The sequence below is a fragment of the Meriones unguiculatus genome, chromosome 17, assembly GCF_030254825.1.
Source record: "Meriones unguiculatus strain TT.TT164.6M chromosome 17, Bangor_MerUng_6.1, whole genome shotgun sequence".
Lineage (NCBI taxonomy): Eukaryota > Metazoa > Chordata > Mammalia > Rodentia > Muridae > Meriones > Meriones unguiculatus.
Genome location: NC_083364.1, coordinates 27,828,182 through 27,851,815, shown reverse-complemented (window position 1 = coordinate 27,851,815; position 23,634 = coordinate 27,828,182). Strand labels below are relative to the sequence as shown.

Here is a 23,634-nt window from a genome sequence, read left to right as displayed (position 1 = left end):
AGGGGGGACCTGAATAACATTCTTGGCAATAGAACTCCATTTCTCAGAACTTCATTATGTCCACATTCTTGGCCTTTTCTCTCTGCAATTGTGGCTCTCCTGCTGTGGGCTGTGCTTTAGGCTTTGAGACAGATGTGACTTCAAGAGGGAATGTGCATCACTCAAGTACAGCTGGACACCATCCGATGCTCTCCCTGCTTCATATCGGGATAGCTGTAGAGCCTTGCTGTTTTTCTTGCAGCCTCCGTTTTCACCGTGTGTGAAATGAGAATGAAGTCTGCTCTCCCTCCCGGCCTCCTCAGAGGACCCAGGAGATCATCACTTCACAAGGCACACCTCTTACATCAAAGGCAACAAGAGATAGTTTATTCTAGAGCTAGATTTGAGTGGCCATTGCCCAAGAACATAGAACTAGGTTACCCCACTTTCTACGGTTCAACATGGAGGCAGTTTCATAAGGTTGTATATTAGCAGAAGAAAGAAAGTCATAAATCAAGGAAAATTTAAAATACCTTGGTGGAACCATAAACTGAGCAGTTACAGAAAGCTGACGAATCTCCACCACAAGCTTCAGAAGCTTCAGATGGTATTTGGTAGCATTCTTAACACTTCCATTGGTGGAGAATGGGGTTTTATGAAGTTTATCAGGAGGTTGGTGGGTCTGATACAGAAGTGAGCAAGGAATGGCCCGTAGGGGGCTAAAGACAGCCCCAAAGAAAGGCTGCTGCATGAGCAACATTCCAAACTCTACAGAGTTGGTGAAGCTTTGACCAGTCCATCAGTTTGTGCACACAGCTTCTCTCCAGTGCCCTGAGAACATGGTGGTATCCCAGCTCAGAAGTGTAAGCGAGGGCACAGTGAAACCACTGAACAAGACTGCTCCGAGGGTACAAAGAAAGTTTTATTGGGGATTACACTGCGAAGACAATCTCTCTGGGGGTAGAGATAAGTAAAATGACAGAAAAGCAAGTGGATTTTACATCACAGTCAGCAGGGTGGGGGTCTTTGAGCTGATTGATACCAGCTGTTGGGATTCATTAGATGCCCTTGCTAAAGATAGTTGACACCTTTGGTGTGGTTTAAAGGAGGTTTCTGTTTACCAAACAGGAGATTCCTGAAGAATTATGAATTCAGCCTTCTGTTTACTCAATAACAATCTTTCTGTTTATCTGGTCAGTCGGAGTCCTTCTGTTTAGGGCATTGTCACCAATGCTGCCAAGTTATAGTGGGGAGAGTCCACTTTAAACCTGTCAAGAAGCACACAGAAATTTTAAATTCATTCATTGAGAGAAGTATAGGTAGAAAGATAAAGAATATGAATTACTAGCATTAAGACCTATCATGGGGATACACAGGGAAGAACCTAGTAAAATGTAAAGTGAGTGCATTGTCAAAGAACGTGTTAGCTCACTAACCAAGAAACTGGTAGATGGTACAGTGAGCTCAACGGGCCATATACTGACATGAATTAGAAAAGGTGGCAAAGGTGTCACAACTGCAGGAGAGTAATGTGTTGTGTCCTACCAATATTCAGTTTGCATTTGTAGGGCCAAAATTAACTCGCATTGTTATTTACTCTGTACCTTTTTTTCTGTCTGAATAGAATTGTAAAATGACTTAGTCAAAAGCAAGAGAAGTATAAAACCAGGCCAGTGAGCTAGCCAGGACAACCATTAAATGTCACAGCTATTCATAAGTTTTTCTTATAGATCTTCAATTAGAGGAATCCCAGACCTACTCAATGTTACATCCTGAATCCTCATAAGCAAGTAAAGAAGGTTTATCTATCTTGATGCTCAGACATTCCTTTGCTGATATTAGAATCTACTTCCTCAGGATTCTGAAGACCAGCTGAGACATCCAGCCTCCTGGACTGAACCACTGTTGGATTCTTAGCCTTTCAATTAGGAGATAGCCATTGTTGGATTGGCCAGACGACAGCCTGTAAGCCATTATAATAAATTCTGTCTCTGATAGAATAATAGAGATAATTAAAATAGAGATTTATTCTATTAGTTTTGTTTCTTGAGGGCAGTGGTTTTCAACTCATGGGTAGCGACTCCTTTGGGGGTTGCATATCAGATATCCTGCCCATCATATATTTATATTCTGATTCACAACAGTGGCAAAATGACAGTTATGAGGTAGCAACAAGATAATTTTATGATTGGGGACAACATGAGACACTGTTTTAAAGGGAAGGTTGAGAGCCACTGCTCTAGAGAACCGTGACTAATACAATAGTCATATGAGTCAATCCTTTTACTTAATCTTTTGAGCGTATGTGTCTGTATGCGTGCATGTGTACATATGCTCGCACATGTGTGTTGGAGTCCCTGGGATTGAACCCAGGGCTTTGTCATGCTAGAAAAGCACTAGAGCTGCAGCCTCAATCTGACTACTTGAAAAAGGATCTCACTATATAGCTCTAGCTGGCCTTGAACTTGTGATCTTCCTGTTTCTGCTTCCCAAGTGCTTGGATTATAGGCACCACCATGCTCAATGCCTTAACCATTATTATAAATGTTATATGTATGCATACATATCAGTTCTGATTCTGTAGAAAACCCTCACTAACAAATACCCATTCCCTACGTGGGAGTCAAATAGACAATCATGGGTAGATTTCACTGTACTCGTGGATGTCATGAAGCTTCTGGCAGGTACTCCCCAATGAAAACCCATGACTTGGATTTTGTGGGAAGGGTAAGGTATGGGAGCAAGGCCTTGCCAACAGCCTCAATTGAGTCTACTTTTGTCATCAAGTAGTCTCTTCCTAGAACCATTCCTTGCACCACATCAGGACCCCCAGTAGGAGACACTGTTGGTTTCTTGATAAATGTGCTCTGAGGATATTGAAGTCTACAGAGCAAGGATGAAGGGTATACCTGAGCTGCAAATATCCCAGAAGAAGTAACAGGTGCCTAGCATAAGTTTGAGTCTTCTTTTGTTGAAATGCACAATGCAGGTGTAGCAACAATCCCTCAAAAACACTGCAGTGTCAACTACTGAATGCTGTCATTCCGCCAGGGACATTACCAAGTTCATTTCATGTCCATCTGCTTTATATATTTGTGTATGTATAGCTGTGACCAAAATACCTGAGAAAACTAGCTTCCAGGTAGAAATAATACATTCACTGTTCTTGGCCGCGTTGGTTCTGGACCCAGAGAGAGACAGAACATCATGGTAACAGCCAGTAGAAGAGGCTGCTCACGTCATGGCAGGTAGGAAACAGTAAGAAAGGAACAGAACCTCAAATGACCTGCAAAGGCACCCCCCCCATGAGCTACTTCTTCCTATTAGGTTCCAATCCCTATATCCAATAACATCTGGGGTCTAAGCATTCATCTCATGAGCCTCTGGGGACACTTCACATTCAAGACATGACTCAACTATGGTGAAAAATGCAAGCATCATCCCCATCAAGTGGATATGGAAACTGGTTTTCATGAGGGAACTTGACCTGCTCTAAAGCACCTAGCCTCTGAGAAATAAATGCATGTGATCCTAGAGAGAGCCCCGCCAAAGGCCAAACATCTAGAATAATTTAAAGTCAGCTACTGAGCATTCACAGTGTGAGCTGGGGTCAAATAGCAAGCAGGTAGGAAGCTAGGGAAGGGACCACATACACAAGGCTGGTGCCTGAGGATGTCTTTGATAGAAACCAGCATTAGCGTCTATTCCTCCTGGAGACTGGCTGCTGCTCATTTGTAAACCAGTGGTTGCCAGCAACATGCCAAGTCCTCCTAATTAAATCTCATCACAGTCAACCAAAGAAGGAGCTATAGTTGCCTGGGTACAGCTCATGTGGACCTACCTGCTCCAAAACCACTCAGAGCAGTGTAGCTCATTTGTTAGGTTTTGCTAACCAAAGTCCATTAGAGAGAGTTAAGGAGCCAATGACTCAAGGCCATGGGACCAAATACCAAAATTTCTTGGAGGTGCTCAGTGGCGTATGAGATAGGAAATGGATTATAAGGCAAGCGTTGCCTGAAATGCAGTCTGGTTTAAAGAAGGAAGTACATCTAGACGCCAGCAGAATGGGTGGGTTCCAGGTCATCAACTCTGCCTCTTCAAAGCTGTGTCACCTTGGGCAGAATGCTTACAGTTTTGAGTTGTTACCAAACTATCAAACAGGTTTGCGTGTGAGTAGATTTTAATACTCCAAAGCTCTGGTCAGCAAACTGGGTTTTTTTGTTTGTTTGTTTGTTTGTTTGTTTTGTAAAGGACCTGAGAATGGAATTGACCTTTGTGGATCACCCAGCATGTGCTGCAGCTGTCCACCTCTGCCTTTGTAATGTGAAATCAGCCTCAGACAATCTATGACCAATGGGGCCAGATCGTCCTCCTGCTGACGCAGTATGTACTGCTCAAGATAGCTAGGGTATGCTGGGAGCGCAGCAGCCATCTGTCCATCTGCTTACTTATCCATTTATTTATCCAGAGACAGGATCCTGCTATTTAAGTAGATGGCCTAGAATCTGTTAGGAAATTTCAGGCAGCCTCAGCTCACAGGGCTCCTGCTCTGCTTCCTTGGTGCTGGGATTACAGGGGTGTTCTAATGTGATCTGCAGGCAGCAACCTCTTCAGATGATGAGGAACTGGTTAGCACAGTGTGGGGTCTGTCCCAGCACCCCTCCTCATCACAGAAACATAATGCTCTTCAATATGTTGGCCCATGATTCATGGTCCCTGGGGCATAAAACCCGAGATGGTCTGCTTTCAGAGATTCTTAATTGCTGTGCAAGGAAAAGTGGTGCAGATGAGACTCCGTCTCCGCCGAGCAGCTTTCCTGACCAGAGGGATCTTATAAGGAAGCTTAGGCTTCTGCTGTCCCTCGGCATTGTGGGTAATGAGCCCACTTCCTGCAACTGCGCATCCATGCGCCTTGCCTCCAGGTTCAGACAACCTGGTGACCACGGCACAATGAACCTGCTTCACATGTGTGCCAGTACAACTTGACCTATAAACTCAGAGATTCAAATTCCCACGTAACTTTTGTTTCCTGTAATAATATTCATCATTTGATTTAACAGATTCAATGATTGAAAATAAACCATTAAAAATATAAAAAATAATAATTCTTAGCTTTATACTATACAAAAAGAGAAAGCAGGTGAGATCTGGCCAATGGACCCATCTCTGGTCCAAAGTAGTTTAGAAGAAGACAGGTAGAAAAAAAAAATCTTGCAAAAATGGAAGGAGTACTGCTTTTTTTTTTTTTTTTTTGGTAGAAATGTTCAGTTTTTACCATGAAAGGTTGAAGCCAAGGCAGCAGGACCACAGCTGAAGAAAGAGAGGAAGCAAAGGGCCATAAGCCAACAGCAGAGTCTTACTGGTAGTCACACACCAATAGCTGGGGCTATCAGAACTCCATCCCTGGGCACCTTCTCACTGTTGGGCTTGATGTATAGGTGTGTGTGTGTGTGTGTGTGTGTGTGTGCTTGAGAGAGTGTATGAATGAAAAGAAAATTCTGAAGGTGCCCTACACAGGGAGATAGGATATCTGGAGAAAGTTATTTGAAAATACTTCAACCGCTGACATTAGGTATTAAATACTCAGCAGCTATCAAACTGTTTAGGATAAAATGCTTAAAAGATCTAGATGTCCTCATTATACTCAGTTTATGAACAACAGAACTGATTAGAAGTGGAGAATGCTCAATGGAATCAACAACAAACACATAAAACATTTGCTGCTCTCTGAAGACTCAGAGGTACGGAAGGAACGTTTGATAATAATCAAATGCCATAGCCACCAGGCCAAGGCAGCAGGAAACACATCCCAGGAGGGGCAGCCAACATCCTGGGAGGTGCCATGGTGTTGGTTCACATAGCCACACAGATGACTCAACACTCCTGACAGGGGCCACTTCGGACACCAATCAACCGTTAGTAAGCCTAGAGCCATTCATAAGAAAGATTACAAATGCTTGCTGAGCATTGCATACTCTGGAAGGGGCCACAGCAGCACTGATGTGGGGGGGGTTAGGAATAATTAAATAACATTTCAGCTTTCCTGAGACCCATTGGACTAAACAAAGGAACAGGTGAGAAGAGGAAATTGAAGGCTATTTACATTTGGCTAATGGATCTTTAATCAGCAGGACTCTCCCTCCCCACCCCAACCCCCACTTCTCTACCAGCGGCAGCCTAGGCGTGCAATCTGGGGAGACTGTTTCTTCACAAAGCACCCATTCATGAGGCATGGAATCTGCCACAATGCTGCAATCAGGCAGTGGATCTTCTCCCTAGCGCTACACCTGCACCTGCTGTCAGGCAGGAACTACTTTATCAGCCCTTAGAAACTTACCAAAGGGGAAAAAAAAGGCTGTCTTTCATCAGCTCTTTTCCAAGCCTTTGTGGATATGCATATATAAACCATCAGCGAGGTTAAGCCAACAAGTTCTCTGGAGAACCAAGAAGTTCAGGGGCTCTGAACATGTCCCGGTCTACTGGTCTACCATGTGGCATCATGACCCGGTTCCTTGACCTCTGTGCTAATGCTCATCCCAGTATTGGGAATAAGGGTAGGATTGGTGATTGTGGCTGGATCCAGGGACATAGAAGCTGCATTAGCATCCGTCCCACCGTGGAGGGAGAATGAATGCATGAGCTGGCTTGTCAGGTGCGGAAGGAAGATGAATGCCTTTTTGATTGCTATAATTGCGGTAAATTGGATGCTTGCAAGTGCCTGTTTCACAAGAAGATCTCATGGATGCGACTTAGGGGAGACGCCCCTCTTCAGCTCCCTCTCCTTTGTCCCATGTAGATGAGATAATTCTGCAAACATCAGAGATTGTGAATAGGCTGCTAATTTTAGTTGTGCAAGCCAAACAAAGGCCCTGGTTGGTAGATCTGGAAAGTGATTCATGTGATGTGATGTGATGTGATGTGATGTTTGCACAATGGAACTTCAGGGTCTTGACAGGAACCCCCGTTTATTCCAAACTTTCCCTCCAAAGAGTTGGGTGATCTGTTAAATGGCCATCTCAGTCACACAACCAAGTCTGGATTCCAGTGCCTTCCTTTCTGCTTAGGGTCCCACTTCTGTCTCCAATAGCATTGTGTACTCTGTGGGTGTCCTCTTCAGATGTGACAAGAGCCAGGAGCCACAGTGACTCAAAGCCAAAGACATAGAAACCAGACCTAAAACCCAAACCAGGGCTGCCTGAAAGCATTGGGGGGAAGCTGGGAGGGTGAAAAGGATGCCAGAAGCTGAGTCGGAAAGGCTAGATGATTGAGGATGCTCCAGTTCTGCCACCAGATACTTCTAAGCATTGGAATTTGGACCTGAACTGAGAGCTGGAGACCTCATGTCTTATTTCACGAGTTGATCATCATGGCCAAGACGAGTGTTACACCTGACCCTAAGCCTGGATTTGCTCTCTTGCTGTGCGTCACTTACTCTAGGCCTTCTGCTTGGTAAGGCTTGGCAACGGTCCTGTTGAGTTTGACTGCAAGTCTTTCCTCATCCCATGGGCATTAACAATAGAAGCACAGCAACCTAGAAAACTCAGTTCTGAAGACACTAGGCTGGCTGGGCACCCTGATGGCCCACTTAGATGCCACCCGGGGACTGAATGGCTAGATTACCTCCTAGTTTCTTGCCACCAGATCATAGCTCATTCTTCAAGGCCTTGGTTGCATGCTGAGGCTGGTGAATCCCTCATTATTTTCCTCTTATGGGCTGCAAATGCTGGCCTCACTGTGTCTTGGACGTGCTATGCTCCTTTGTGCTGTCACCATTTTTGTGCACATTGTTCTTCCTGGGATTGCCCTTTCTACTTCTCTTGCCACCAGATCACAGCTCATTCTTCAAGGCCTTGGTTGCATATTTATGCTTAAAGATGAGGAAACAGACCCGCAGCTGGTAAGACACTGGGCCGAGTTCATCCAATTAGTAGATGGCAGAAGTGCAGTTTGATTTCATGATCTCCTCCAGGGGCTGCAATGGCTACAGTTATGCTCTGCTTTTTCTGCACTACTTCCTCTGTGGTACTCGCTACCCTTCCCTGATACTTACTACATCCTCATTTTCCATAGCAGACCATGAACGCCTTGAGTACAGAGTTCTCTCTCATTCTGCCTCTTGAGCATTTCTGACAGCTGATCAAATGAACCATTGGCCCATAGTTAGAGAAGGGACAGATCAGGACCAATAGGGGCCAAGTGAACTGGAAATCACATAGTCCTGGTGAAGGACAGGAGACCTGAGGTCAAAAGACCTATTACAGAGCATGGTGAAATACATATGAATTCTCAGAGTATAAGGGAAATGGAATTGTTATTCCAAAGCATCTTGGAGAACATGTTACCCCATACTTCTTAGGCCAACATTTTGAACTATTTGTTCTTATTCCTTTTTCCCATCAAGCCCTACATGCCCAAGTACAGAAAAGACCACCCCAGAGGGAGTGAGAATTGATATAGTCTTGGGAAATAGACTATAAAGATTGTGGGTGAATGAAAGAGTAGATACAGCTCTCGGAAGATGGGTGTTCTTGGGTAAGCTCAGGTGCACTGTTACTGGAAAAGAAAAGACTGTAATCTAGCATCGTCAAAAGGCCATATATCTAAGAGGATGTTTTCAATAGGAAATTACAGGAAAGCCCTACTTAAATTGTCTCACCCTTGGGAAACCCATTGGTTCAGTCTGCGAGAGTGCCCAGGCTTGAAGCCTGCACCAGACAATATTTCTCTGCTTTGCCATTCACGGTGTCAACTCCATGCCATGTCTGATTCCTCTGCTGTGTCACTGCTATCAGGTGCCAGTGCTACAGTGCCTTCTGCTAACCAGGGGCAAAGAAAAGTAATGTCTTCCCATCGCTGAGTAGAATTCTTGATTCTTCCCACCACTGCCCTGTAGCCCGGGTCTGGATCTGGAAAAGGTGGAGCAGCTACTGTGGTGAAGAATTAAATTAGCTTGATTTCCTTAGAGTGGCGTTGGAGAAAACTGAAGAACCCTTTCTATGATGGCAGCAAGGAGCCTTGGTGGAGATCACTCATATACCCTGCACCATCAGGCAACTTCAAGGGATAAGAGAACAGAGATGGGGGTGCCACAGATAATTTGGGGATATTCTTAGGTGAAAAGCACCTGATATTATCTTGACATTTCAGTCTCATGAGCTCTAATCTAAAACACCGCCATTTTGTCTATGTTAAGCACTTGTGTCTCTAGCCTTTGGTTGTGATTACCGGCACAGTTGTTGGTACTGTTGGCAACCGAGGAACTACTGGCACTACTAGTACCTGGCCTTGAGGGAATGTGGACCTGCCATCTCCTTGAACCTTCTTTCTATTTTTAAGGGATCCCCCTTGAAGATATACATGGTAACCAAGTGGTTTTAAACGCAGAAGCAGAAAAGCATAGCCCTAGCCCTTCTCACATATTTAGAGAAATTGATAATGTGGTGGCCTGAGGTTGTATCAACTAAGAATTCCCTTCTGAATGTAGTTCTAAGTTGGGTGGGCCCCACATTGGTGTTCCAACACATTCGAGATTTAGAAAGGTGGAGTAAAGGAGAGCCAATTTGTGTTCTTGTTCTTCTAACGGTCAATAAGGAAGGATGCTGCTGCAATGCAGGTTCAGTGTCACTCTCTGACTATTGGCTCAGGGCATAGTGGAGGTGGTGGCCTCTCCAGTTCATATTGAGACCTCTCCTCCAATTTTCTTTACCCCTGCACCAATAACAAGTCTAGGGGCTTTTAAGTCATTGCAGGAGACTGGCACAGTCAAATGAGGTTTTGTTTCCTTTCTAGGAGTGTAATATGACTGACTTGTCTGGCTGCTGGACTGCCTGGCGTAGACTGCTAGGTTTATTGGAAGACCGTGAAATTCAGGCATGGCAACCATGAAATGGGGTTCCTTGGGCTATTTTGTACCATGGGTGTTTGTCCAAATATTTGGAGTTCTCTTCTCAAGTTCTCTCCTGCCTTTCGGCACATTGGGGAACGAGGTCTGTGAACCTAGTACAGTACATCTCAAAGCCGTCTAAACACTGTCGCCACTAAGGTCGCCTGGACAACTGGTTACAGCCAAGATTCCCTCGGCTCTCTGTGTGCTTAAAGTTTTTCCACATAGTTCTGCTGAAACTTGGGGACCACTCACCGCTCCCTGAATAGAATGACAGGAAAAGGAAGAAAGAAAATGAACACATGAATGAAGAGTGAGTTCCCGCACCTGAGGGAGGAGAACAGAAATGTATGGTGTGAAGGGCTCCTTCCCAGTTCTTTGAGTTAAGGGGAGGGTTGTGCTGAGTACAGGTCTGGACTCAAGGCAGCTCCAGAAGAGCTGATGGCATTAAAGCTCCTTACCTCTGCTCCTCCCAGAAGCACCTCTGAAAAGAGCTTAAACAGTGTGTTTGTGAGACAGGTTGCCATCCTTTAGTATCATGGAGGGGCCAGGAAGCGGTGACATTGGAGCCATCTGAAGGTGACATCTTAAGGAAAGGCAACATCATTTGCATCTGTGACCAGCCTGTGACGGACATCTCCCCTGTTCGGTTAATTAGAAGTGCCTCTCTGATCTTCCTGAGCTTTCCGTTCATTTCTCTTCTCTGGGGAAGTTAGATCCCCACCGCACGCTGGCCAGACATGCAGAGGTTCCCTCTGGCAACCCTGCCTGTTAGCAGCCTCTGGGGCCAGCTTGCAGAAGCAGGGCAGCCCACAGGCTGCCCAAATTGGACGAGAGGAAGGCAAGGCCAGATGATGAAAAGCCCCCTTCAGGCAGCTTGTGGACATCATTAGCCACACAGAGGCTGGTAATGAGGCCTCTGCTTGCAGTGAGGCGGGCCTGGGGCACCGGCACTTGTGAAGAGAGAAGCGTTTGTCCCCTCACGGTCTGAAATAGCTGTGTGCACAGGGCGTTCCTCTTCACTGTCTGCTTGGAGTTTTCCTCCCACCAAGGGTCACATGAGCAACCTAGGTTGCTTATAACTTGATGAAGAAAAGGATAGGCATTAGCCAATCTTTTCTCCTACGATTTTTTTTTAGATATTTTAAATTTTATTTTTATTTGTGTGTATGTGTGTCCTGGTAACCCCAGAGGTCAGAAGACATCCTCTGGATCCGGAGTTACAGGCAACTGTGAACTGCCCACCTGGGTGCTAGGAACCAGCTGGGGTTCTCTGGAAGAGCAGCAAGGATCTTCACCATGAAGCCATCACTCCAACCTCAGAATGTATCTTTAAAAAAAAAAAACAAAAAACAAAAAAACAAAAAAAAACATTTATTTATATATCTATTTATTTATTAATTTTCATTTTTATTTTATGTCTATGGGCGTTCTGCCTGCATTTCCATCTGTGTACAGTGTGTATGCACGGTACCTGCAGAGGATGGGGATGATTGGATATCCCAGAACGGGATGTACAGACAGCTGTGAGCCAACTTGTGGGTGCTGAGAATCAAAGCTGCATCCCCTGAAAGAGCAGCCAGCGCGTTTAACGGCTGAAATGTTCATACAACCCTGCATCATTCCTTAAAACTATTTTTGCTTTTCTTAGCGGTGAGTTTGGGGGACAAGCAAGTACCAGGAACTCTGTGGTGGTGTGTTTCTGTGTTGCTGTTTAACCTTATAGCGCCCCTAAAACATACCATCAGCCACATTACACAGGTGAGGAACTGAACCTCTGGTTGAATTGTGTTTCAAGGTACTTATATGTAGTGAGAGACAAGTTTCCAGTTTCCTTTAATTTAAAAACATACCCAAAGCAACTTGGGGGGAAAAAAAGGTTGTTTAAAGAGTCACTGAAATGTGGGTTAATACACTAAGCAGAGAGTATTAATGAGAACAGCTTTGAAGAGCAACTCTGAGATCCAAACTCCATTTCCATCATATTTTTGCTCTCTTTGAAAAATTATAAAATCAGCATTTACAGTGTTTGTTCGTTCTTGTTGGTCCCAACATACTTTACATCCTTTCCAGATTATCTATAAAATCTAAATGGAATGATGTGTCAACAGTGTATTACACAGTATTGTTAGGGAATCACGACAAGAAAAAGACTGTATTCATATCCACTAAAGATTTAATTTTTCTTCGTTAGAACACTTTCTACCTACAATTGGCTGGTTTATAGGATCATATTTCACAATTACAGAAGGCAGACTCTGTCTACAATCACAAATTCTATATCTAGTTCATGAAAGATGTTGCAAAAGACAGTCAAAGATATCACTACATAATCAAACTTGTTTTCCCTTTACTGGACAGGCTGAATTCTATAATTGCCAATCGTCTCAAAACCCTGTAATATTGGAGATGAATCAAGTGACAGTTTTGCTGAGAGGACTCATTGATTCTACTCATTGTTAGATTTGCAATGAAGGGCAGATTGAATAAAGTGGTTGAATTTATTTTAGAATTCAGATTCTCAAATCTGATACCAAATGCTTCTAGAAACTCCCAAGATTTATATGACAGATACCATGCTATTCTTGTTCTAACTCAGTATATCTAAGAAGCTTCTTTGGTCCTACTTCATACCCAAATTTGAAGCCTCTTGTTGGCCATTTATGGTGGTTAGCGTTCATTTTCAACCTCACAGAATCCTGAACCACTTGTTTGAAGGGTTCCTGAACACATCTGTGGGCAATTATCTTGATTATGTTAACTGAGATGTGACGATGTGCCCAATGTGAGTGGCAATATTCCCTAATCGAGGGATGCTGGGCTATGTAAGAGCAAAGAAAGCAAGCTGAGCAGCAGGTGTTCATTTACTTGTTCTGTGTTTCTGATTGTGGGTACAACGTAATCAGCTGCTTCAATCTGTGGCTTCCCTGTCATGAAGGACGAAGACCTAGAACTCTCTTAATAACTTGTGTTTTTTAATTATTATATTTTATTTGGTGTGTGTGTGTGTATATACATGCAATGGCAGGCTGGATGTGGAGGTCAGAGGACAATTGCCAGAGTCAGTTCTTTGCCTCCACGGTGTGAATGCTGGAAATCAAACTCAGGTTTTCAGGCATGGCAAGTGTTTTCCATTCACTGAAACATCTCACCAGTCCTTAAGTTGTTTTTGTCAGAGTATTTTATCATAGCAATAGGAAAACCACCCAAAAGGGATGAATGATCATCCCACCACAGAGTTGACTTCAAGGACAATAAAAACAAAAGGAATTTGCCTTGTCTTAGGGTTACCTGTTGGTCTTAGTTATCATGCTTAATCGTCATGCCGAGATGAAACACCAGGACCAAAGATACTTGGGGTAGAAAGGGGTTTATTTAGCTTATTCTTCCACACCAGAGTTCATCATCAAAGGAAGTCAGAACAGGAGCTCAAGGAGGCCGGGAACCTGGAGGCAAGAGCTGATACAGAGGCCATGGAGTGGTGCTGCTCACTGCCTTGCTCCTCATGGCTTTCTCAACCTGCTTTCTAATAGAGCTCAGGACCTCCAGCCCAGGGATGGCACCACTCACAAAGGGCCTCTATGCTATCTGTATGACCAAGACCAGGCCAGATCCTCTCTTATGCTCTTAAGCCAATACATGTAGCCTATCAACAGACTCCATCTTCTTGGAAGAAATGACAGGTACCCTAAGTTGAGTTTTGATGTATTTATACTTCTTTGTGCACCAGGGATTTTAATACACCAGGAATTTTTTTCCAAATTACATTGTGCTTAAATATACTAGCAATAAACCACCTGGCATCACACTCCCCAAAGTTTGATCCCAGTTGACAAGTCAATCTGAACCAAATTTTCATTTTTACCTCTTCGCAAATTACTGGCTGCCTTGATATCTGCAGAGACCCCACTCACCTATGCTCATGGAAATATGCCTAGCCATAGCTCTTTGTCATGATCTATCCATACAGACATGTTATTTTTGTTATGCAAAGATTTTGCTACAAATCTATTTCTCATTTTATAACAAAATATCTACAGCTATGTGTTTTATATAGTAAAGAGTTCTGGAGGTTTATTTACCTCATACTTGGGGAGTTAAAAGTATAAGATTAAATAGCCTAGTCAACCCACCCTCCTGTGAGAGCATTATAACAGATGAGACCATGGTGAAAGTGTGTGCAAGAGGAAGCAATCACATGAAAGACAGGAAGCTGAAACAGGGAAGCTTCTGTCTGGCTCTTTGTGCTGGGAAGGATCTGGGGTCCTGCAAGAACTGCAAGTAATTCTATTTGTTTGACATGGGTCTCCCTATATAGCTCAGGCTGGTCTTGAACTCTCTAGCTAGCCCAGATTGGCCTCAGGTTTATATTCTTTCTGTCTCTTCCTCCTGCAGGATGACATGTTCACTCCTGTGTTATCTTCTACTAATATCCTTTTTTTTTATATCCACCATCCATCAATGATATCAATATATTGGGATCCAAGTGCCAACATATGAAAGATGAGCTCACACTACAACCAAATCATAGCCAAACACTCCCTAGAGTCAAAATTTGCTAGAGTCTGTAGTCAGATTAACAGTCCAAACCAACTGTCCAGCGTCCTCAAACAGGTATTCTTTTTAAAAATAATTTGTTTAATTTTATTTTATGTGCATTGGTGTGAGGGTGTCTGATCCCTTGGAATTGTAGTTACAAATAGTTGTGAGCTGCCATGTGGGTCCTGGGAATCGAACCTGGGTCCTTTGGAAGGGCAGACAATGCTCTTAACCACTGAGCTCTCCCTCCAGCCCCTCAAATAAGTATTCGTACACTCAGTTTTACTTGCCTACTGAAACCTGTGAGTACACTGACTCGGTCCCTGCATCACTTCTTCCTCCTATGGTCCTCATGTTGTTGTCTCTTTTATCCCTCCCTCCCAGCCCTCTCTCTCCATGAGCCTCTCCTCTTCCAGCCGAGCTCTGAGTGTTCTTCCTCACGTGGAAGTGACAGTCACAAAGAAGAAAATCACTTGTGCTGTTTTTGTCCCAGAGGCCTGGACAGATATGGACTGAATGAACAAAGAAGTACTGAACTAGGAGGGACACCATCTGGATCATTTTATAGTTAGCTTCTGAATGTAAGAACTTGGCCCACTCACATCACTCTATAAATGAAGCCATACCTAATATTCACCCAAGAGACTTTTACTAAGGAATTTTAAATGCCAGTGGTTCATAGATAGTTGCATTTAATGACTACTATGCAATTTTATGAACTACATTTAAATTTGATTTATGAAACTTGTTCATCTAGAGAAAATAATTATTACACTAAACAGAGCAGTTTCCATACTCTTATTCTCTCCATGTTTAATTTTCATAATAGAGTAGACATGAAAGAAAGGGAACAAAACCAGAATTAGACTTAATTTCCTGTGTTCCTTTTCCCATGTTCTATCATCTGTATTCCATGCCCAACCATTGATTCTTTCTGGATGTACTATGACCATGTCTAAAATAAAATAATAAGCCTGAGGTTTGAGAATGTTTTCTTCTTTTTGTTTCAGTCAAGTGGCATTTATTTGCTAGGGCATATTTTATTAAACCATCGTCAGTGTTTAGTTAAGAGGCTGGACTTGTGAAAGACATGACAATTATCTTGAAATTCCCAAAAGCCTTTCACAGAAACATGTAGTAGAGATCATCTATGTGTTTTCTAAAAAAAAAAAAAATCGTGCTTCATGGATGGAAGGTAGAAGGTAGATTCCCTCCAAGCTATACTAGAAGGTGCCATCACATTCCTGTAGGGGGCGCTGCACCCATGCCTACGCATGTGTGGTTAGGATGGGTGACCACTCACTCAACAGTCTAGGACACAGCATCCTTATGATTATGGCAGGGGTTGGAGTAGAGGAGAAAGATTTTTTAAGTCATAAAGATTCATTGTTAGAATATATGTGGTATGCATGTATGTATGTTATTGGATGCACACACGTGTGTCGGGGCCAGAGGTCAACAATAAATATCTTCCTGTATCGCTCTCTGCCTTATTTTCCTGAGACAGAGTCTCCCATTGAGTCTTGAAACTCAGTGATTTGGCCAGAGAGGCAGGATAGCAAACCCAGGGGATCCTTCTGGGCCCACCTTCCCAGCACTGGAATTATAGGTAAGGAGAGCCACGTCTAGCTTTTGGTGTACATACTGGGTACTGAACTCAGGTCCTCAGTTGTGTGGCAAGCACTTTACAGCCTAAGCCATCTCTCTAGCCCCACTGATTGCTATTTTAGTTGACTAATTGAATCCATTCTAAATTAAGGCAAATATTTTCTATCAGAACCATCTCTAGCAATTTATAGCACTTATGGGCATGGATAGGCACACCTGATGTGTGTTCTTAGGAGCATGTTTTATTTTATCATAAACCCTGGCATTTTTGGAGAAGGCTTCCTATCAAAAGGGAACTTCCCAAACTCGAGAGACCATGCCTTACCCTGTGTTTGCCTGTTTGGGTTGATGACCCATGATGGTAAGGGCTTGAGGTTCTAGAATCACATGATTCAAACTTAAGACTTTTTTTAAGTTTTATGGTTGTTGGGGATTTTGTTTGTTTTTGTTTTTCAAGAAAGGGTTTCTCTGTGTAGCCTTGGCTGTCCTGGGCTCACTTGGTAGACCAGGCTGGCCTCACACTCACAGAGATCCACTTGCCTCTGCCTCTCCAAGTGCTGGGATTACAGGCATGTACCATCATGCCTGACTACGTAAGGTATTTTGTATCATGCAAGGGTAAGGAATACTTTGTGAAAGAAATTTGTAGAAAGAAAGGTGGAAGTATGACTAAAGATGATCAGACAGTGAAGTGCCAGGAGAAGGAGATAAGAGTACTAAACCTGAAGGCAGAGAATTCAGACCAGTACAGGAAAGTGACCCAGGGAAATGTCAGGGGATATCAAGCTCCTTCATGTGATGTCCAAGGCAGTATGCATGTCTTCTACACAATACTATTTCCGTGTAATAATTCCTTTCCAATGTATTGCAAACCCCAGGGATACTGTTACTGAGAAAAATCAAAGAGCAGGAAGGCACAAGAGATGAGAAAAGATTTTTGCATCACTTGCCACACCCAAGTTGGAGTTTAGTTCTCCAACCTAAATCCAGGCTGTCTTTGAAATTGACTTTAACTAGTAAAAATGTGGTAGAAATACCATGCCATTCTGAAGGTTGGGCCAGAGGAGGACCTGAAAGTCCTGTGTTAACTTTCTCAGAGATCACCTAGGGTCTCCATGTAAAAAGGCCAAGCCAACCTTGGGAAGGATGAAGGACAAGCAGCTTCCTGAAGAATAAAGGAATCCCAAGCAACTGCCAGCACCAAGGGCCGGACACATGAATGAGGCAATCTGGTTCCTTCCAGCCCTGCCTGCCCATCTTTTCATTGACTGTAGTCTGCAGAAAGCCCAGCTGAAAACAACAGAGCACTTTCCTGGGCAATGAACAGAAGCACAGCAGATGAAGATTAGATTGCTGTTTTCAGTGGGTAAATTTGAGGTACTTACTAAGACCACCATGCTCTAGTGTACAAGCGATAGACGTGCCTGGAAGTGAAGCGTAGCCACGGAGAAGCCAGAAACATGGGAGTACAGGCCACTGTTAGGGGCATTCCCAGAAGCCAGAGCCCATAGCAGTTCTGGGAAGAACCCTGCTTTCTGCAGAAAGAGAAGGTGGCCCAGAAGACAGGTGCGTGAGGACTAAGGGAAAGAATTTCCAGAACCCTCCAATCTAGTTTGTTGCAAGATGTGCTGAGCACCCCAGTGCTGAGGATATTTATGATAGACAGGGGGTCTGACTGCAAGCTGGAACTTGAACACTGTGTAGCTGGAGGTCTGAGGCCATTTCCCATAGCAGGCATTCCCTTAGATTACCCAAGCTGCCTCTGAGATGGCAGCATTTACATAATCAGGTCAAATCTGTTATGTTGCCTTGGGACTAGACTTTGACTTATGAACATTAGAAACAACATGTATGAGAGAAATAACTCCTCCATGTGTACGGTCCATAAATATGAATGTGGCCTGCCTGACCAGAGCAAAACAGACACACAGCAGGCGCCAGAGGCCTGTGAGAACGGATTGCCATGAAAATATCCATCTCAAAAATGAGACACACACCCCCCACACCGAGGGAGAGTACATCACTTTGGTGTCTCCTGTTAGACCAGACCCATTAAATGAATGTGCTGCATGATCACAATAATGGTACCAGCAATAACAGTAACTTCAGTACCAGCACCCCGGCTCCCCATTGCACCCTCACTGCCTACCACAGATCTGTCTCTACGATAAGCCTCAGGGACATGCCAAAGGGTGTGTTTGGCCCTGCAGCAAAGTCTTATTTTGTCCCAGCACTTTAGACCCCTCGAGGTTTCCCTCGAGGAAGAAGATAGGCCCGCAGTTTTGCCGTTCCTGAATGCTCTAAGGGGAGTTTAAGCTGCCGGCTGATTGTGGAAGGCTGTGATGGTTTACCTTCTCCAACAAAGGCAGCAAGGCCCCCAGGACTGACCATCCTTATTCTGCACTCCATCTCAGTATCCTCACCAGAACAAGAAGGACCCTGAAGAAGGAAACACTTTGAAAAGAATAATGATAAGTTGTACCAGCAACAATGTCCAAGGTTTCTTCTGAGACTTGACTAATTTCTGAAGTGTGAGTCCTTGTAAATTAAAAACTAAGCAAAACGAAAAAAAAAAAAAAACAGCTTACATGCTTCAGCATACAAAGGCACAGAGAAAGCATTCCCACTCCAGTGTGGAGGACTGGAGGCATAGCTAGAAACGGTCAGCCCAAAGCAAAACCCAGATGAATGGACACCAGATTCTGAAGCCGCCTTCAAATAGTCCCCCTTTTCCTTTCATGTCACACGCATGCATGTGTGCACACATGCATACACACACAATTAAATCTCACATACATATGAGAGAAGACACACACAATGCTTCGTCATTCTTTCCCTTTTTTATCCCTCATCTCCTTCCTTCAGACTCCCTTTCCTTACATCATGTACTTCCATCATTTCCCACATGTGCTTCATGTCCTTTGCACGTGTGGACCCTTACAAATACACATATGTTCTCTGTAGTATAACTTGGACCCGGTTTTTACAACACCTTCAGTACTGTTCTTTCTGTCTAAAACTGGTTCGGCTATTCGATATCTTTTGGGCCTCTGTATGAAGTTTAGGATTGTTTTTCCTAACTCTGTGAAGAGCATTCATAGATTTTGATAAGGATATGTTATCCAGGGTCCTTCCTCAATCTACTGAGCTAGTGACATAATCTCAACCCTTAAGTCTCTATGTTGCCTGTTGCTTTGGTTATGTTGTACATCCTCACGTATGTTTTATTTGCTGTATTTTATTGAGAATTTTTGCCTCTGGGCAAAATTCATGTTCATCAGAGAAACTGTTCTACAGCTTTCTTTTGTTGTTATTGTATGTTTATACAGTTTTATTACCAGGATTATACTAGTGTCATTGACTGCATTTGGCAGTGTGCCTTCCTTTTCTGTTTTAGGGGACAGAGTAAGAAACATGGGTTATTTCGTTAAGAGGCTCTTCGTTAACATTTTAATCTCATTATTTGTTTTTTTGTTTACATTCACTTGATTTTGTTTTGTTAAATTATGTATGTCTAAGAATCCCAATTTGAATATAAATTTTCAAAGGATCCTCTAATTTTTCCCTGAATTTCACTGAAATCTGTGGTAACTGCTATTTTCATCTCTAATTTTAGTGATCTGCTCTCTTTTTCTCTCCCTCTCTATCCCTCTCTCCCTCCCTCCCTCCCTATTTCCCTTCATCTCTGTTTCTGTCTCTCTCTGTCTCTGTCCTGTATTTATCTCTGTCTCTGTCTCTGTCTCTCTCTCCTCTCTCCTCTCTCTCAGTCTGTCTTAAGTCTCCAGCTATAATTGTGAACTTTGTTTTGATCATGAGTTTGATCATCTGGTTTCAAGTGTACTTCTATTTGGGCTCACTCTTTCTACTTACCTCTGGAGATGTTCTGTGTTGTACTATTTTGTTTCGTGATCGCCAGATCCTTGGCTGTTTTTGTTTTGTCTACCCTATACTTTCTTTCTACTTCTATATTTGGTGTGTTTTGCTCATATACAGCATGTTGTCAGTTTCCTTTATAGTCAAATTCGGCAATTACTTTTTTCTTTTGATTGTTTTCCAATTTGCATTCAATGTAGTTATGGTGTTCGGCTTAAAGACTAATTTTGTATTTGTTTCCTAAGTTGGGGGTCTGTTTTGTGCCCTCAACTTCTCTGCATCTTCCCTCCTCCTGACTTACAGCCATCCTTCTGCCCTCCATTTTCAGGGTGCGTTAGGGTGCATACAACAGATCTTAACCTTACACCATTGCACATACAATGATCACTGTGATGGGCTCTCAAACCTAGCCAGCCTTTATTCATTCCCCCACTTTTGTCTCCTAGAAATTACTTATTCTACATTAAGTGTAAAGTTATTGGTTCTTTATTGTTTGATAGTTGTTTATTTGTCCTTTTTTTTGAGAATAGAACACACAGTGATTGCACATGATTTTGGAATAAGTGCTTTTAAAACTTTACTTCTAACTGTGGATCTCCTGATACATTCCAGGGACAGTTCTAAATGTGTTTATACACACAGCTTGTTGACACTGGATTGACACCACATTGCCCAGTGTTCGCTTTCTCCCAGGGGCCTCAATGTCCAGGAACACGAATGCTGTCATTAGACCAAAGACTGAAATGTCCTCAGGTATGTTTTCCAACACACATTTTTTTCACCTCTGCTGTGGACCTCAGAGACAGAGCTCAGAGGCAAAGAGTGTTTGACATTCCTCTAGAGTAACGGAGTAAGCTAAAAAAAAAAAAAAAAAAAACTCAACTACACAAGTGAACAAGAGACCTCTCCAGTGGGCAAGGGTCATAAAAGCAGGTGCAGATACATTGGGATCTATTTGATATGATGATTTCCATCCACAACACTCTCTACCGAGCTTAGAGCTCTGTAGGCAAAAAGAGATTCACTTTCCCCTTTAATTTTCTTCTTCCTGCTCCTAAACATCCCCCTCCTCAGGCAGAGTGCTGAGACACGGGTGCTTTTGGAGAATGAAGTAAAATGAACAGAAGAATGGAGACTCAATGAGCTATTGTACCTTCCTCCTCAGTGCAGTGCAGCCAATCTTATGACTCCTGGACAGCTTCTGCCCCTTCAACCTGTTCTCGGGGCAAGCTCCTCTTCACCACGGGCTTCCCGGTGTATCCCTTCGAGTGGCAAGCTCCTTCCTCCTCTCCCCTCTTCCACTTCTTTATTCCTTAATGCCTACACTTAAGAAAGAACATAAAGACATAAAGTGCTTAAGCTTCCATGTTTAGCTTATTTTACTTAATACAATTCACCCTAGCTCCTATAGTTGACAGAATTTCATTCTTTATAGCTAAATGTTATTCCACTGTGTAGAATATTTGTGTGTGTGTGGGGGGGTTATATGTACATATATATAAAACGCTTTTTTACTTCATCCACTTATGAGAACATAGGCTTATTCCATACCGTGGTTGTTGTCAATAGTTCCACAGTCAGCACAGGTGAGTGCTAGTTCTCGGTTTACTAGTGCTTACTGCTTTTGCGAATCTTCCCACAATCAGATCAACCTTTAGGTTTTTGAGGAGCCTCTGGACTGCTCCTCATAAGAGCTGTGACTACTCTCAGCAACATTATGTGAGAATACCTTTCTCTAGTTCTCACAAAAGATCTAACACGTTCTTTTATTTATAACATTCAAACTGCAATGCTGACTGTCACCAGTATGTTTGGGTAGTCTTGTTACTGTGGCAAAATATGTGACCTGAGTCCAAAGATAATGAAGGATGATACAGCTGACACCTGTGTTCTCTCTCTCTCTCTCTGTGTGTGTGTGTGTGTGTGTGTGTGTGTGTGTGTGTGTGTGTCTGATTTTTTGAGTCAGGGTTTCTCTGTGTAGTTCTGGCTGTTCTGGAATTCTCTTTGAAGACCAGGCTGTTCTGCCTGCCTCTGCCTCTCTTAAGAGCCTTCTCGTCAGAATCGAACTCTATGCCATGGGACAGCCAAAAGACCAGGTGGAGAAGCCACACTTGGCCTTTCCATAGCCAGCATCAACCTCTCGATATGGGAGTATCAGGAGCCTCTGGACTGCAGTCTCCAAGCAGCTCAGCTCCGGTGTGCATACAGCAACCATCTAGGGCTGAAAACACCTGCCTCGAGCCCGATGCGTGAGCCCAACAAGCCAATGTTCCTTTATGCCACTGAGTGGTTTGTGAAGCACCAGTAAATAACTACGATGCTGTGTTCTCTCCCTTTCGTGGGTAGCAGAAGTAACTCTTAAACACTTGAGGCCCTCACTAAACAAAGTCTTAAAAGGGGTATCAACCCTCATAAGAGCTGAAGAGCCACTGAGCCAGGAATGTTAGGTGACACAGAAAAGCAGAGCATTTTACTAATGATGCTGATAATGTCATCTACCAAAAGGCCATCCCCTATCTGTGAGAGAACAATAGGTGTCTGCTAGGATCAGCCTCTACCTGCCATAGCAATTATTTCGACAAGGTGTTTTCTGTTACCCACCACAATGCACTTATTTTCTAGCAAGCATGATGTGTTTTCTTTTTTCAAAAACAAGAAAATTGGACCTCTCTTTATGTAGACAAATCCAAATGAGTTTAAATTTCACAACAACAGGTACCTTAAAAAAATCATTTCTGCCGACTTTTTCTTTCTTTCTTGCCTTCCCACGCTTCTGCCGCAGAGCTCCTCCCACAAATGTGGGCACAACAGTTGTCAACAACAATTGGGGATTGTTTGGCTCTGTGTAGATGTTACCAAATCTGTGATTACTGCGGATGAATAAAGAATATCGCTATTGCTCTGGGGGACCGCAGGGGAAACAGATGTAACGATCAGGCCACACAGTAGGTGAGGGAATTAGACTACTCATACCCTGACTCCTATTAGTCATGGGTAAGGGCACTTTGAGAGCCAGTAAGATACATAAAGCCAGCATTTCCAACATCCTCCATGATGGCCCTAACATGGCCAAAGATTCTTCGTCAATGACACTGGTGGTTGCAAGTCCATCCTAAGATGCTGAAGATGAGGGAACACAGAAAAGTCACTGATACTGGGAACAGTTTGTCTATGCAGAAGCCAGGCTTGGGGGTTGGTAAGTGGTGAATTTGGGTGGAACCTGGGAAACTTGGCTTTTTACTCAATACGTTTAGCTCGCTTTTGGGAATTCACAGCTAAGGACCATTTGAAGAGCCAGGGAAGCATTTCTGAGACAGCAGCCAAGATGATGAAGGGCTGGAGAAGCCAGCAAGGTAAGGTGGCAGCTCCAGCTTTATTTAGCCTGAAGATGGGGACTGAAAGGAATTTAATTATTGTAACCAACAGAATCCAGCTTCTTTCCAAATTCATTTGTTTCTCCAATCAAAACAGCTTCTTCCCCCACCCCTCAGGCCTTGCCTAGGTTCTCTGTATTTATCATTGAAACCACTCATCTTTGGAACCACTAAATCTCGTGCTGTTTTTCTTCAAAGGAGGGGAGAGAAAGAAAAGAAACAAACCCTATATTTTATGATGCCTCATTTCATACCTCCAAAGTCATAGATAACATTACTTGCCAGAATATATCATTTCACTAAAAACAACTTTGTGCCTTGAATTCAATACATGAGAAAGTCATTTGAAACATAATGATATTCTGTGTCAGTGATATA

General features: G+C 43.3%; 1 long non-coding RNA gene across 1 annotated transcript; it reads right to left on the bottom strand.

Annotated features, from left to right (window-relative positions):
* Positions 1-904: 904 nt before the first annotated feature.
* Positions 905-21,198, bottom strand: LOC132648742 (uncharacterized). Its single transcript, XR_009587131.1, has 3 exons — positions 21,036-21,198; positions 11,108-11,192; positions 905-1,247 (listed from the first exon to the last, which is right to left on the bottom strand). It is a non-coding gene; the product is annotated as an uncharacterized LOC132648742 (long non-coding RNA).
* Between the last annotated feature and the right edge of the window lie 2,436 nt (positions 21,199-23,634).